The 17,538-nt window shown below is 36.2% G+C and overlaps 2 pseudogenes; both read right to left on the bottom strand.

Annotated features, from left to right (window-relative positions):
• Nucleotides 1-638: 638 nt before the first annotated feature.
• Nucleotides 639-5,341, bottom strand: LOC137031941 (uncharacterized; annotated as a pseudogene).
• Nucleotides 5,342-7,006: 1,665 nt separating this feature from the next.
• LOC137031938 (uncharacterized) lies at nucleotides 7,007-16,160 on the bottom strand (annotated as a pseudogene).
• Between the last annotated feature and the right edge of the window lie 1,378 nt (nucleotides 16,161-17,538).

The raw sequence follows: 17,538 nt of genomic DNA, 5'->3' as shown, positions 1-17,538 counted from the left end.
TGGTTTAAAGCCTTTACATATAATGCATTATAAAAGTACTTTTAATGTCGCACCTTATAATTTATTGTATGGGAATAATTGTAACCACAGTTATGATACACCTTTAAAAATTAATGCCTTAAAACATGACACAACCGATTTCAGATGTGACAAGCAATCTGTGAAAATTATGATGCATTTTAACTTTGGTTACAATTATTAATGAAAAGATACAATGCATCAAACTTACATTATGAATACCTTTATATGCATTATACATAAAGGCTTCGAGTAAAGTGTTGCCACAAATTATTAATAGTCGTCAGTTTGTGAATGCTGACTGTACAATTCAGTTTGTACACATTTTGTGTTCCTTTGGTGAAGAATAGTGATAAAGTTCAACATAAAACACAGTTTTTGGTGGCAAGAGATTGAATCTAAATCTTAATGTTCATTATTTGCTTCTGTCTGTGTAGGTATGGGAAAAGAGAAATATGAAATTGTCCAGTAAGTTGAACCAAATCACTGGAAGGCATATCCTGTGGTAATGATGATTTACAAATTAGAATTAATTTCCCAGGAGCATTTGAGTGCAGCAGTAGATGATGGTCCCTTTTAAAGTATGGTGCAGAATATATTCCATAATCTCCTGATCATGGTTAAGTTCTCTGAGGGGTGTTATCATCTATTTGGATTTTGGTGTCATTGTTCTGTGTTTCAGGAGATTCGCTGTCATCTGAATCACTGGATGACAGAGTGACCGCAGGTAAATCTGGTCTGAATGTGTTTGTAGTTTGAGGACTGTAATTGATGACAGGCATTGGGTAGAAAGGCTGTATGTATGTAAAATAACCCATCTCCTCCAGAAAGTCCTCTAAACTCATCGTCCTGATGATCATGAGAAGGCCTCTGGAGATTGGGTAAGTGGCGTTTGGATTGTAGTTTGATCGGTCACGGTGTTGAGTCACATAAACTCTCTGAAAGCACTCCTCATCATAGAGACTGACAATGATGCGGTCTGTGTTGCTGTTGTGAAGGTCAGGAGAATTGTCTTCTTAGACATAATCAGGAAGTTCTTCAGCTCCTGGTGAATTTAGATTGCCAACCACATAGTAAGGGAAGTCTATGTCTGGAAGAAGTTTATCCCCATATTCATCATATCTGTTCTTAAAAAGGTGAAAACCAAAGTCTCCGTTGGCTGGGTCACATTCAGAGATCATGACATTGTCATTGCCAAAAGAAAAACAGTAATTGGCGAACCAGTAGAGGAGTTTGAGTCCATGTCTGGGCCAGGGTTGACCGAACCTAGAGTCTCTCAGCTGGGACAATTCATTTAATGCTTCCTTCATGGTCCTGTCCTGTAGGAGAGATGAATATATTTATAGAAATTAATGTATTTATTAAAACACAATATCACTTAAGGATGTGTAGAATATAATTTTTTGTGTGTTTGTGATTGAAAACTTTTTTTCATCATGACTTAAAATCTTTCCATAATGATTTTAAAATCATTAGTTTTTTTTCTTCCTAACGGGCCAAACAACCTTTCTTTTATTTAAACAGCCAGTGGAATTTATTTTAGTGTAAATACTGAAAGGGCAGCATTTGGTAACACTTTACTTGAAGGGGTGTGCATAAGACTGACATGACACCTTCATAATCTTGACATGACATGTGTCATGAATATGAAGGAGGTTTTATGCATGTTTATGACAACTGTCATTAAGTGTCATTCGGTCAGTTATGTCATTTTTAATGCAAAGATGACATTGTTTGAGATGTCTTTGTTACGACAACTTGACATAAACCAAAACATAACCTGTCAGTGTCTTTGTCATGACAACTTGACATTAGCAAAACATCATAACCTGTCATAAACATGACATAACAGATTAATTATCAAACTTAAAAAACTACTTAGCTTTATGGGTTAACATTACATTACATTATTTCGGTAACACTTCAGTATAGGGAACACATATATAAACGCTTAACTATGACTTTTCCCTCAATAAACTCTTAATTTACTGCTTATTATAGTTAATTGTTAAGTTTAGGTATTGGGTAGGATTAAGAATGTAGAATAAGATCATGCAGAATAAGGCATTAATATGTGCTTTATAAGTACTAATAAATAGCCAATATTTTAGCCATATGAATGCTAATAGTAATAAGCAACTAGTTAAAAGACCCTAAAATAAAGTGTTACCATTATTTTATAACAGTGTCATCTTTTTTACGAAATTTGAAATTGTCTATTATCTGACCTTCTGTTGGAGGAAACTTAAAAAAAAAAAAAAAAAAAAAAACATGAAATTAAAAATAGTCATGACGCTGTTATAAAATTATTTGTCAGAGTTTTGTCACTTAATGACATTTTAATGACAAGTTCAATTTGTACCGCTGTACTTGAGCTCAAGATACATATTCATGACACTATTATAATGGCCTCATGACAGCCAATGTCAAAACCAACCACATGACAGTTTAATGTAATGTTAACCCATAAAGCTAAATGATGTCAAGTTGTCATGACAAAGACACTGACAGGTTATGATGTATTGGTTTATGTCAAGTTGTCATAACTCGGACATCTCAAACAATGTCATCTTTGCATTAAAAATGACATAGTTGAGCGAATGACACTTAATGACAGTTGTCATAAACATTCATAAAACCTCCTTCATATTCATGACATGTGTCATGTCATGATTATGAAGGTGTCATGTCAGTCTTATGCACACCCCTTCAAGTAAAGTGTTACCCAGCATTTTTTAAAAGAATAGGGTAAACGTACCTATTAAGCTCAAGTACCCATTAAGCACACTACCATCTTTGAGCTCAGATTTTTGCTGTCTGGCGGCCATTTTGAAAGCTGTCTGAAAACTTTAGCCAAAAGAGGAGCCCCTTAATTGTGCATTTTTATGGTGGTTAAGTCTTTTTTGGGGGTAGTTATAACTACTTACTGCAAAATTAAGAGATTAATGTTTAGACTTTTGCATATTATAACCTGGAACCTGCATGTGGAAAATAATTACAGTTGGATCCAAAAGATGCAGATGCTACAGAACATAGTTAGCTTACTAGCTGTATAAGATTGTTTGTTACATATTGTTATATATAACTTTAAAGGCATTACTGGCTTGTACCTTTAAATCCATAATATAATAAATTTACAGTTTATTGATGGTCTGTGGTTTTACAATGCTGCCATTTTTAAAGACTTCATATTATTGTTAGGTGAGCATAAAGGGTGCACTACTATGAACTTCAGTGTGACATCAATAAGAAAAAGTACAATTTCAAAGATACTGTAAGTTAATCTTTATAAAATGATTAATAACTTGTTTTCACAGCCTTAAAGGGATAGTTCAACCAAAAATGAAAATGACTCCATGATTTACTCACCCTCAAGCCATCCTAGGTATATATGACTTTCTTCTTTTAGAAGAATACAATCAGAGATATATTAAATAATGTCCTGGCTCTTCCAAGCTTTATAATGACAGTAAATAGAGGATGAGATTTTGAAGCCCAAAAAAGTACAACCATCCATCATACACTTGCTCTGGGGGTTCATAAAGGCCTTCTGAAGCGAAGCAATGCATTTGTGTAAGAAAAATATCCATATTTAAAACTTTAAAAACTAAAATAACTAGCTTCCGACAGACAGCCGTACACATTGATTCATGGCGAAAGAGCGAACTCTGACGTAATGATGAACGCAGAAGCACAGAGGAGAGAGCAAAGCAAAACACCGGTCACGAATTAGAATGTATAACTGATCAAATTGAGTGCCTTGTTGCTGGATTTTAGTGTTCTGTTTTATTTTTGTGGTTGACTCTGTACCTTCAAATAAAAATGTTTTCAATTCTTTAAAAAGGTTGTTTAAAATAAACAAGAATTTTTAAGAAAACATGTTGTGAGCTTAATGGCAACAGGGTTGTGCTTTAAGGGTACACAAATGTAGCACAGCCAGACTTTTTGCATTTAATTATGTACATCTTAAATGAAATTATAAAGTCATTTAAAATAAAATTAAATATTATTGTGTGAGAGATTAATATTTTATTTTAACATAACTTCTTGTACTGAAACCAATATCCTGTGCACTAAAAATGTCTCAGCGTAGATTTTGGTGAGCTTAATAGGTATGTTTACCATAGTTTACTAAAACAATAAATGCCATACATTTTTCCAAAAATCAGTTACAATTCATTCTAAATCTGCATGATGTTCTTCAGTGGATCACAAAAGGAAAAAGTTTTGGAGAAATTTGTTACTTACTTCAAAGTCTGGCTTGACAGCTATAGTCTCTATTCACTTCAGTTGAATACACAAGAGCAGTTTGGACATCTTTTGTGATCCATGAAAGAAAGTCATTCAGGTGTTGAAAGACGAGGGTGTGTAAATGATGACACAATGTTCATTTTTGAGCAGTAGATGGAAGATCTTGAGTCAAATCTGAACACAGTTCATGATCAGTCTTATTTATTTGCCTAAATATCACTACATTCAAATGTCAAACCACTGTAAAAGTCTATGCTGCTAATTTTGGCTAAAAATATTCAGGTAACAGGTTTGAGGATATTGGTTTAAGTTTTAAGATCTGCTGTGTCTGAGTGTCTCAGCATTCACACATAAGCATTTTTAATAGCAAAAAAACAAAAACAAAGTGAACCTCCTGTTTGAATACTTATTTGAATTGGCTATTGCCAATAGTTAGTTTCTTGTGTGTTCTGTGATCAGCAGAGAGCAGCTCATTCACTGTAAGTCAACCTCACACATCTATTGCTGGGTACACACCACAAGATAATTAATCAGATTTTGGGCCGATTTCTCCCATTCCGACAATCCTAGGTAATGTTCCGATTATCTTGCTGGTTCTACAGATGTTGAATATTTACGATCAGTAATCCTGATGTGTGGGGCGAACCCTGAGGACAAACGCATACACGCTTTGGAGATTATCACGTGAAACGAAACAATATCCAATCAGAAAGCGAGCTGACAGAAGCATAACAAATGCAGTCATGGTGCAGCACAAAGTTAAATGGATTTGGACAGCAGATGGAGAATCAGCTTGTAGATATGTGGCAACAGAAAAACATACCAAAATCATTCTAAACCCTATCAACACAATTTCTTCCTGCCTATCATCCGTAATGCTTGTTTTGAAGTCTCGAGAGATTTTGTGAGATTTCAAAAAAATACGTTTTTGAGTGTACTGTATAATGCATACAGTATATGCATAAATTCAAGCAAAAAAAAAAAGTTTTAATAGAGACATTTCTTTCAGAAGTCGAATAGAGAAAAAAATGTGATCATACCTCTTTGAAAACCATCATATATTAAACATTCAGTTTGTTTCTTGCTGTGGAAGAACAGATAAGCTGGAATACACACTCACTATCTGAGAAACACTAAACCAGACGTCAGTGTGGGCGTGTCGTTTCTATGGCGAGAGAGTTAACGTCACACTTTGACTGCTGCATGTGCTGCAAGGCTGAAACCCTTGGATTACTGGGATACAATCTGATCATAAAAAAAACACTAAGACATTTTCTCACCTTTGTGAACTTTAATTGACTGGATCATGTGATGTAATTGTGGCTTTTCCAAAAAAGTGGGTGTGGTTTAATGAAATTCAGATGAAAATTCTTGATTCCCAAAGTCCTTTATGGAGATTCAGAAGTGGAAGGAGCTTCTGCTCAAGATGACAGTTTACAGAAAAAGAAATATCTACAATTATCATCATACAAAGTGAGTTAGTAGATAATTTACTTTAAATAATTGTTTTAAGTTTTGTTAGTAAAAAACAAAATCAAAGATTGATGCTGCAGAATTTCTTTAAACATAATTGTTTTTCTAATCAATTTTCCATGTTTCTCAACTGAACTATGATGAAAAATGTACATGATATATTAAATTTTTATCTGTATTTGAAATTGAACTGATTTGTAATATGATTTTTGTTGTTGTGTGTGTTCAAACTATAGTTATAAAGATAATTATAATTATATAACTATAATTATAAAGATAACTATAGTTATCTTTATAATTTTTGTTCTTGGTGTGAACAGGGTTTAGAGTGCCACCCTAGCTACTGGGTCTGTGTTTACTTTATTAGCTTTTATTAATCAATAACAAGTTAAACAATACAAAAGTTTATAAAATGTTAATATTTGTTAAGTTTAACACATATTTGCAGTGCTAAACATTCCTCATTTATCTGTAATATACATAAGATGTAAACTTATTTAGACAGTTCCAGCTAACAGAATTTTGTTATAAGAACGTTCTCTAAATATTCAGTGTTGGTTCTGGGAACGTGAAAAATGTCCAGTTTTCTTGACGTTACAGGAACGTTTTTATAAGGTATAATGTTCCTCAAACGTTCTTTCAACTTAATTTTGATCTATAATTCAACATTGTAGGAACGCTGATTTGTAACATTTCCTTAATGTTAGTAGAATGTTATTTAAAGGTTAAGTTGTGCAGCGATTGTTGGGAACATCTCTATTTATAATCTTTAAGCTAAAGTGACATCCAATAATTTCCTCAGTGCATAATTTATATTTCACAGATTTTCTCCACCTGTAAATGTTATAAAGTCGAGAAAATATTTCCATTTTGCTGTCCAGGAGACAGGAGTGCATGCCAAACAGACGGAGCGCAATACTTCTGACAAAATATACATGTAGCTAAAATATTTGTTGTTGAGTATTTGTTTTTGTTTGCAAACATAAATGTGCCACATGTAGAATTTCAAACCTACAACTAAGTGTATTTTTATGATAGCAGTAACTGTAAAGTGACTAATATTGTAGGGTAATCAAAATACCCAAATAATTAGTCTGTTGTTTTTAGTTAAAAATTAGTTTGTGTTTTTATTTATTTTCATATTTAGTTTAGTGAATTTAACTTCTGCTTTAAAAAACATTTTGTCTTTAGATTGTAGTGTTACAATGTTAGAATGTAGGCCGAATGTAATTTGACCCCCCTTTTTGCACATAATATAGCCTAGTTAAATTAATGTTTGTTTTCATAGCCTTCAATATGAACATTGTTTGTAGGAAAATATTGGACAGGATGTGAAATAACATTTTTTTTTAATTAAATACAGATTTTATTTATTTTTTTAGTTCAAATAGAAAAATGTACAAAATACCAAGATTATACATTGCCATTCAGTCTTTCCTGTAGCTCAGTGGTTAGAGCATGGCACTAACAATGCCAAGGTCATGGGATCGATCCCAGGGATTGCACATACTCAAATACAAATGTATAGTATAATGCAATGCAAGTCACTTTGGATAAAAGCGTCTGCCAAATGCATAAATGTAATGTAAATTCAGTCCAAAAAAAGAGATATGATTTTTTTTGTCCATATCACCCAGCCCAATGGCATACTGAATTTCCATGTTTTAGATAAGCAGTAATGATACATTACATCACTCGTTAAATTATTTAACAATTAGCCTATTCATTCCTACATCTCTAATTCTTTTAGAGTGCCCCCTACATTACTGATTACAGCACTGTGATTCTACAGCAGAAGATCAGCTTTTTCAATATAATCCAAAGCATTTCTTAAAAGTTGTTCTGATAAAAAAAAAAAACTTTGAAAAACTCTTTTATTTAGACACACAGACATTAAGAATCAGCCTGTGAATCTCAATAATGGTGAGAATAATATAACATGTTAAAGCAAAAAAAATAAATAAATAAAATAAAACAAAAGCTCACAAAAAGCACTCATGTAGCTGTTCTGAGCAGAATTTCATTTCCCATCAATCTTTGTGATTGAAAGACGATGATAAAATGCTAATGTTCATTATTTTCTTCGGACTTTGTAAGCAATGGAAAGAGAAATATGAAACTGTACTGTGTCCAACCAACATCACTGCTTTTAAATTTGAGCATTTGAGTGCAGCAGTGCAGTCCGTTTTAAAGTATGGTGCAGAATCTTTTGCATAATCCCTTCTTCTTGTTTAAGTTCTCTGAGGGGTCTTGTGTAGACATGTCATCATCAAACTGGATTATGCTGTCACTGCCCTGTGTTTCAGGAGGCTCACTGTCATCTGAATCACTGGATGGTGGAGTGAGCACAGTGACATCTGGACTGACTGTATCTGTAGTTTGAGGACTGTAATTGATCATAGCCATTGATAAGAGAAGCTGTAAGTATGAATAATCCATCTCCTCCAGAAAGTACTCTAAACTCATCGTCCTGATGATCATGAGAAGGCTTCTGGAGATTGGGTAAGTGGCGTTTGGATTGTAGTTTGATCGGTCATGGTGTTGAGTCACATAAACTCTCTGAAAGCACTCCTCATCGTAGAGACTTACAATAATCCGGTCTGTGTTGCTGTTGTGAAGGTCAGGAGAATTGTCTTCTTAGACATAATCAGGAAGTTCTTCAGCTCCTGGTGAATTTAGATTGCCAACCACATAGTAAGGGAAGTCTATGTCTGGAAGAAGTTTATCCCCATATTCATCATATCTGTTCTCAAAGAGGTGAAAACCAAACTCTCCGTTGGCTGGGTCACATTTACAGAGCATGGAATTTTTTCTTTTGAAAGAAAAACAGTCATTGGCGAACCAGTAGAGGAGTTTGAGTCCATGTCTGGGCCAGGGTTGACCGAACCCAGAGTCTCTCAGCTGGGACAATTCATTTAATGTTTCCATCATGTTCCTGTACCTTAGGAGGAGAGAGGAATATGAAGTTATTTACTATAATGCAAGCTCACTCAGAGTTTTATGGAAATACACTGTAAAAAATAAAAATCTAAAAATTCACTCAACTTAACATTTTGAGTTATCTTTTTTGCATTGACTCAGTTAAGTTGTCTTTACATGGAATATTAAGTACGTCCCTGACGTGGCACTAAGCACTTTACCACGTCAAAGACCGCTTTTATAAATATGAGTGGATTGGAGTGGATTTAAGCGTACGCACACGCTACGATCAAATTCTGACAGTAACATACCATTTTCCATTAAAACAGTAATATACTGTAGAAAACAATGCATTCTGGGTAATATTTGTCATTTTTGAGAAAATAGCCTACAGGAATATACTGAGTTAACATCGCTCACTCAGAGACTGTGTCCTAAATCACACCCTACACCCTCATTCACTATTCCCTACATTAGTTCACTAATATAGTCCACTTGACAGAGTGAATGAGTGAATTCAGACACTGATGAACACCTGATAACAGAATCACTGAAGGACAGAGAAACAAGACCAGAAAAAAGAGAAGTGAAACACAAGAACTACATCTGACTTCAGCCACACTGAGTGTCAAACCAGTTTGACATTATTTCTTTCATACATGTACAGACGTTCTTGTTGAGAATTAACACATATGGATGTTGATGTTTTATTGAAAATAATGAAGTTTGCAGTCACCATCATGGTGACCAGTTCTTACTTTAGTTGGGCTCTTGACTCTTTTATATTAACTTTCTCTGGCTGCTGTAACCAGGGCCGGCGCAAGCTCAACTGCCGCTCTAGGCAAAACACCGTCGTGCCGCCCCCACTTTACACTCACAATTAAACTCGATATTTGAGACGCATTTTTCAAAAGGCTTATAAATCACACAGAATGAGTTTTTGTGAGAAAGTAAGTGTGCACAGTTTCCTGTGATGGGTATGTTTAGGGTTAGGGGTAGTGTAGGGGGATAGAAAATACAGTTTGTACAGTATAAAAACCATTACGTCTATGGAATGACCCCACAATTCACAAAAACAAACTGTGTGTGTGTGTGTGTGTGTTAGTTATATGATTGAGAAGATGTTGTGTGCACTTCTGTATTTGTCCTCATTGTTGCACTGCTTTGATGTTAATAATTTAAAAATTGTTAAGACCCCAGGAAGAATAGCTACTGCTTAATGGAGTAGCTAATGGGGATCTAAATAATAAACATAAACATTCATATGCTGATTCTTGATGTCTATGTGTTTAGCTCTAATTAATGTTTATTTTTTTATTGAAAATTTTTGAAGTCACCATTATAGTGAAAAGCGTTTGCTTTAGTTTCATAAATGACTTTTTACAACAATTGTAACTGTCATGCCTTCAGTCTGATTCGCCATGTTTTGTTGTCTTTGTCTCTGCGTCTGCGTGCCCTGTTGTCTCGGAGCACATCAGTTTTGTTTTGACAGCCCTCCGTGTGCTCTGCTGTCAGTGTGGCGATTTCCTCTCCCACTCGTTATCCTTATCTTCAGTTGTGACCTGTTGCCACTCATCCCTCATTAGCTTTCCCCTATTTTAGATCCTCAGTCTTTTGTCAGACCGTTGTTGTAAGTTTGAGCTAACGCTTCGCTCGTGACTTTCATTTCTTGTTTGCCTTGTCTTGCCGTGTTGTGTGTTTTTAAGCTCCAAGTGCTGTTTTGTTTTTTTCTTTTGTTTTGAACTGCTCTTTCTCATCCTGCCAGACTTTGTTGTTCTACTACCTTCCCTGGCTATCTTTGTATCTGTTGAGACTTGGATGTATTGCTCCAGCCCCTTTCTGCATTTTCAATGCTTTTATCTGGGAAGTGGGAATAAAATTTTCAAATTTATCCACTCTGGGACCCGGTTTCAAAAAATACCAGCTTCACCTTACGAAAACGTTGGATCTGTGTGGACGAAATGCCTATCCGATAAAAAATGTGTGCGTATTATTCACAGAAACGCGCCTTAGTGAAACTTTGACGCTGCTTGATGAGGATTTAGATGTGCTCAGTGAAGCAAACCACTTCATGATGCTCATATCATTAATAAGTAACAAGCATATGACTTTTTTAACACAACAAGCATGTTTTTTAAACAAAGCGTTAAAGCAGCCAAGACTTTATTGGGAAACTCAAGGATCAAGAGCACAATTAAATACAACTTAACTGAGTCTGTGCAAAAAGATAACTCAAAAAGTTAACTCGAGTGAATGGATTTTTAGATTTTTTTTTTTTTTTTTTTGTGGCAAACTGAGCTAATTTGTTTTGTTGTATGGTGTTTTTTTTTTTTTTTGAGGGTTCTTGTGTTCAGTCTTATGCATTTTTAGTTTAGTTCCCTCTTTTGGTCCCACTTTATATTAAGTGGCCTACAGATGTAATTAAATGCAGGTGTATTTAAAATATAACTACAATGTAAAAACATGTATGTACACAATAAGTGCATTGTATCAAATGATTAATTTAAATGTAAGTACATAGTAGTTAAGGCCACTTAATATAAAGTGGGTCCCTCTCTTTTTGCATTCAACTCTGTTTAAGTGGACTATTGCAATGTTTCTCAACTGTTTGCTACTGCAGTTTCTTGTGTTTTGTGATCAGCAGAGAGAAGCTCATTCACTCTAAGCCTCACTTTCTGTCCTTCATTGTTTTTTTTCCCCCTGATTCGTCCTTTTGTCATAATTTGAGATTCTCTGGCTGTAACTCTAATATTCCACAAGTAACACATTGACTTAAATACTGTGAGCGTATATCAGAAATTGAGACTGAATCATTAATACGGCATATTTTTAGTGTTCTGTATATACAGTTTAAAAATCACTTTTGTTTAATAGAAAAACATTTTTTCACAAGTGAAAGAGAAAATGAGATCATACCTCTTTGGTGACCGTTGTATACTAAAACTTAAGTTTGTTTCCTGCTGTAGAAGCACAGACAAGCCGGAAGACTCTCTCACCATCTGAGAAACACAAAACAGGAAGGTGATGTGGAGAGGACAGGAAGTTAGCGTCATGCTTTAACAGCTGCATGCATGTCCAAACTTATCCTGCACATTTCAGATGTTTCTCTTATTGAATGCAGCTGAATGAACTCTTCTGCTGATTAGTAGAGTTACTCCACGCTGGCTCCAGGAACAGTTTGAAAACACCTGGAATTCTGAGACTTCATATGAAGTACATATGAAGTAGATTTGCTCCCTCGGTCAAAATCGAGGAGACGAGGGTCTGTCCATATATCACGAAGTGGAATGCGCTTCAAAATGGCAGCAGGGATTCCCCTGGGGAAGTGCTTAGGGAAGTTTGCAAATGCATGTCTAAAAGTGGAGTGGAACGCAGCCATGTGTGCAATTTTGTCTACTGAATCATTTGATGTAATACCAGTGTTTTCCAAAGATAAAGAGCTGATGGAAAAAACTCGGTGCACACCCAGCTAACAGAATTTGGTTATAAGAACGTTCTCTAAATATTCAGTGTTGGTTCTGAGAACATTAAAAACATCCAGTTTTCTTGACATTAGAGGAAAGTTTTTATAAGGTATAATGTTCCTGAAACATTCTTTCAATCATTCAAACACCTGCTGTGAACAAACACTGAAAGAAAGAGAAATAAGAACACAAACTACAACTTTCTTCAGTTGTTCTTCGACAATGTCAGTGGCACATGCCACTATCCACTGACACATGCCAATGAAGACCGGAAGTGCCACCGGATGTGCCATTGCGTCAGATGCCATGTCACTTTATGTTAATACTGCTGCTGGAACAAGGCACACAACAGAAGCGCTCTCTCGCGTCGTGTGCGTTTAGAGCTCCTTGCGCCTGAATAGTCAAATACACGCATACAAAGATGTCAAAATGTCCATCATGTGGAGTATCTCGCGTGGATACAGTCAGTTATGGCTTAAGTGGATGTAAACAGGTGGGTAAAAACTGGATATGTGTCAGTATATTACGTACATGCATTCAGCAGCCCAATTAAATATCTGTATGTCATTAATGTTAATCAAACAACAGATGTTAAATGTTAAATAAACCTACTGTATCTGAAAAAAAGAGTTTGGGCTATTTAATTTAGGCTCTGTTGTATTTGTAATTGGCTAATTTGCTTCTTTGTTCTTTTTATATAGCCTAACAAAAATAACTTATACAATTATAAAATTTATCATATTATGGTCATATTATCCACCCTTGCCCCGTACATACCAGCTGATATACCATGTAGGCCTAGTGGGGTCGGAGTCCTGGCTGAGTGCCAGGGTGGTGCTGGAGGAACTGACCAGGAGGGCTTCAGCGGGTCAGACGGCCTGGGCAGCGGCAGCAGGGCAGAAGGCTTGGATGGCCTTCCTTCTCCTCTTCCTCCTTTTACGTGAGTGAGGCGGTGACTCTGTACCCACCTCCTCTGTGGGCTCTGGAGCGAACTCAAGGACTGGAGTGGTTTCTGGAGCGGACTCACTGGCTGGAGCAGACTAAGGAGCGGACTGATGGGCTGGAGCGGGTGCTGGAGGTAATCGAATCTGCCCATTCTTACGCAGATACAGGTAATTGGTGAAATTCCAAAAATTTAACCTCCCCACCAGCTCCATCTCCCACTGCGGAGAAACAAAAGCAGAAACAAACCATTGGGTGCAATGAAACGGGATAATGAGTCCAGGAAGTTTGTTAGGGGAAATGCAGTCCAAGGGGTGAAAACAAGAGTCCGTGTAGGAGTGCCCTCTAGTGGCCGATTAGGGCACTCTCACTAGTAATCATGACAAATGAGCAAAACACATGAAATTGCACTTCATTTTAACATTTACTCTCCTTTAACAATCAGAAGTAGAGCATGCTGGGAACTGGAAGTCTGTTGTAACCACTGATTGTAACTCATTCTATGAATGTGTATATATGTGTGTACAATACATTCACATTTATATGGGAACATGTGCAATATATGTACACAAAGGATACAACTGTATGTAATGCTATTTTTGGCTTCATTTATAAATATTTTATATGCATCAATAAATAGCCATTTGTGGCCAATGCATATATTGCAGTATATTGAAACATATAAGCACTAGTTTCCCATATATGGTCATGTATTATGTAATATATTGCATTATATTTTGCAGTATATATTTTTGTTCCATAAGTGTAGCCACAGTGGCTGGTGAGCACAGGCCCGTCGCGACAAGGCAAGCAAACCAAGCAATTGCTTGGGGCCCCAAGACAATGACTGGTTAAGAATAAAATGCAACGACACTGTGTGAGCGCCCCTTTGATCGTCAATGCAGTAAAGTGCAATGACACTGTTATCGGGATCCCCCTCAAGGGGTCCTTTCTTAGTAGTCGCTGACAGCAGCCAGCCAACCACGTGATCTCTGCTGCCGGAAAATACAAAACCTTCTCAGCAGTCATGAAGCGGAATTATGCTTCAGGAAGCCAGAAGAGAAAGAAGAGAACAGTGAAATGGTAAAACGTACTTCACAGGCAATTTCAGATTTTTTTTTTTTCAATTATTTTCCCAGCTACACCATCAACTTCATCCTCAACATCAACAGATTCATCACTTCTCAGTGCTGATGTTTCAGCACTGTATTTGCACTGTAAACCTTTTTTATTCATGCAGAGTATTTGCACTGTAAACCTTTTAACAGTCACATGAAACACTTGTATTCAAGCATGAATTCACTCAACTTCTATTGTTTTTATAGCTAATTATGAATATTATAACCTCCTCCTACTGCACAGGAACATGCACATTTTGATTCTGAACCCAAAATGGTTAAGCATTCATTAGACACACAGTTCTTATTTAAGATTTCATTAGACTCATGTAGTTTAACAGGAATGTGTTGGTCTACTTCCCTTTGGTCCTGAAATCATTCCAGTAGTTTGTCTGAGATCCTAAACCAGTTTATCCTGTACTGTGAAAACCTCAAACAGTGAAAGGAAATCACAGTCAAGCGGTCACGTGACTTAAAGAATACACAAAGTAACTTAAACATTTAGAAAAGCACTATTTTTGCACAGTTTTCCAGTTTCAGTCTCCTGTTTAGTCAAGTACACACGATTCATTCCGCGATTACCACTTTATTTTATTTTACTTTGTTTTTTAAATTTTATTTGAACCTTCATAAATTATCAAAATAAAAATCAGCAATGTTAGGGTACATTTTTAATTACAAATGAATGTATTTGTACTGAAGCGTTCACATTCACGGTTTTAGCTTTGACTACTGTTTCTGAATACAAAAATATGTAATGTTTTTATTATATCGTTATAGTTACCTTTATATGACCTCTCAACATCACGCAAACTTGGTTTTATATTCGCACATTCTGATAAATTCAGGCTTTCCAATAAATGTGCAATAAATTAATGTTTGCGAATTTTAAGCAGCGACATGATCGTCAACCAACGATTGTCAACTTACAACATCTTTCACAGTCGATCAAAATAGGCAAGTATTGTTTTAATGGCATATTTACTTGTGAATGTCTGCTGAATGTCCAATGTAGTGTGATTAACAAGACTATTGAATACGGATGTCCGAATGTGCGAATATAAAACCAACTTTACCGAAGTAGACAACCGCCTGGAAAGCTCAAACTGAAGAACATTTCTGATTAAAGGTAATGAACTTACCCAGAGATCTGAACCCCAATCCATGATCAGAAAGAGAAACCTGTCAAAGAACAGACACGAAACTCCTGAAGGAAGAAACTCGAAATCCTTTCAGAAATATGAGGTAGATCCTGTACGAGTATTTTCGGTCTTTAGACTTATTTCACCATGAAACACTGTAAACTCTCGTTTAGAGCAGGTAAATCGCTCCTCAGTGAAGACTGTAGTGTGTTTCTGATCTGAGGGATTGAGTTTCACCTCATGACACAGGTGAGATCGCACAGGTGAGTGTGATTGTGCTTCTGATCACTGCTCGTTTCTGTCGATTAACGTTTGACAAATAACACCGTTTCTAACTCCGTTAAGAAATAAAAATAAATCACCGGTAAAATGGAAGCACTTTATGATCCGAAATGATGAGTTTGAAAGTGAGCAGGTGAGGTTTGTTTGTGACACACTGACATCTGCTGGATTAAAAATTACCATGCAAACAACTACTCAACCTGGGGCACGTTCAAGCTCACACCGGTGCGCAACGTTTTGCTACGGTTTCCGGGTTGAACGACACGTTTCCTGGAAACGGTGTGCAACGGGTTTGATGCTGCGTTCCAATTCGCCTACTTATACTACGCCCTAAAAGTATGTACTCTTTCTGTGAACAAAAAGTACTTACTTTTGAGTGTGTAGCAAAAGAGTAAACAAGCTTTGGGACATACTATCACGTCATACAATCGCGTCTTTGCTCTCTGTCGCATCCTGTCACCGCAAACTGGCCTGTCAATCACCTCCACATTTCATTTAGTTAATTTCCTACCGTGTTGGAGAGAAATGCAGCACGTTGATCTGCAGTCGCGGGTCTTTCATGTGGAGAACTCTCCTCATATTAATGCAGAATGATGCATTTAAAAGTTAATAGCCATTCGGATCTTTATAAAAGTCCACATTGGTATTTGCAGATGAAAAATAACACAGATAACATTAAATATATATTTTCTATCAGGTTAAACTGATTATTAGTCACTCAAATCTCTCAGCGTCGATCGCGCGTATCCGCCATGTTTTGTAGTTTTTTAACACTTTTTACTCGTGTTTGTAGTTCTGAACTGAATCCTCGACCAATGCGCAATGGGTTGTGGGCAATATTAGCCTTTATAGTGTGCACGGATCCACACTTCGAAAATCTACCGGAAATAGTAGACCATCCGGGGACTTTTGGCATACTCTTTTCAACATACTATGCTTTGGGACACACTTATTTTAATTTCACATACTATTTAGGATGGATAGTATGGACATTGGAACGCAGGATGAGATACGTTTTCTCTTGTTTGGTCAGTAGGTGTGTCAGAAATGTCAGCCGAATCAGCGGCAAGATGTATAACCCACGCGGTATTAAAGAGACAGCTCGCACACTGGGTATTAATGTAACATAAAAATACTTTACTTATATATATTTTGGTGTTGTATTGTGAAGTTACACTTTAATAAACTTTTCTATACTCCTCTGATTATATAATGGTAAATATTACAATATCAAAGCACAACAACAGTGATCAGCAATAATGATAAGCCTATTAAACAATAAAATAATATAGATCATAACACAGTCTTGGAGGTAAGAAGTGGATTATCCTTCACCTGAAATGTTTGTCTTTTCATCCTGAGATGCAAGGCAAATGTTGTATCAAAATAATTAGAAGTTTTCACAAATCCCTTCACTTGACTGAGATGTTCTCTTTTATTCTGGACGGCAAGGGCAGTGGCTGTAACATCGAGGGTACTTTGCAGTATTAAACATGTATTTATATCGATATCATCAGGCTCCGAAAATTCTTCAAAAAGAACACAAAGAATGGCCTTCTCAGTTGCCATAGTTGCAACGCTTGCGTCATCACAACAGGGTGTTCAACGCGCCACCGTTTCCGTTTAAAAAACGTTTTGCAACGTTTTGTCGGGGCTGAACGCAGCCCTGATTCCAGCAGAACGGGGAACCAATCACAGTCGTCTGGTGACGAATGGACCAATCACAGTGAGCTGGTGAAGGAATACATACTCACTTACATTTTTGTTTCTAACCAAGTGAAATCGAAAGAAAAGTGCTTCATGACAAGACTCCATTTTACCGATAGAAGGTCTGTGCTCATATTTATTCCGAATTGTTTTTCTTATAATTTTCATAACTTTAAGTAATTTAAGTGTCTCGATATAGATTTACAATAATATCGATTTAAC

Source organism: Chanodichthys erythropterus, chromosome 12, assembly GCF_024489055.1.
Source record: "Chanodichthys erythropterus isolate Z2021 chromosome 12, ASM2448905v1, whole genome shotgun sequence".
In the NCBI taxonomy this organism is placed as follows: Eukaryota; Metazoa; Chordata; class Actinopteri; order Cypriniformes; family Xenocyprididae; genus Chanodichthys; species Chanodichthys erythropterus.
The sequence above is the reverse complement of the archived record's forward strand: the minus strand, read 5'-3'. Positions and strand labels throughout refer to the sequence as shown.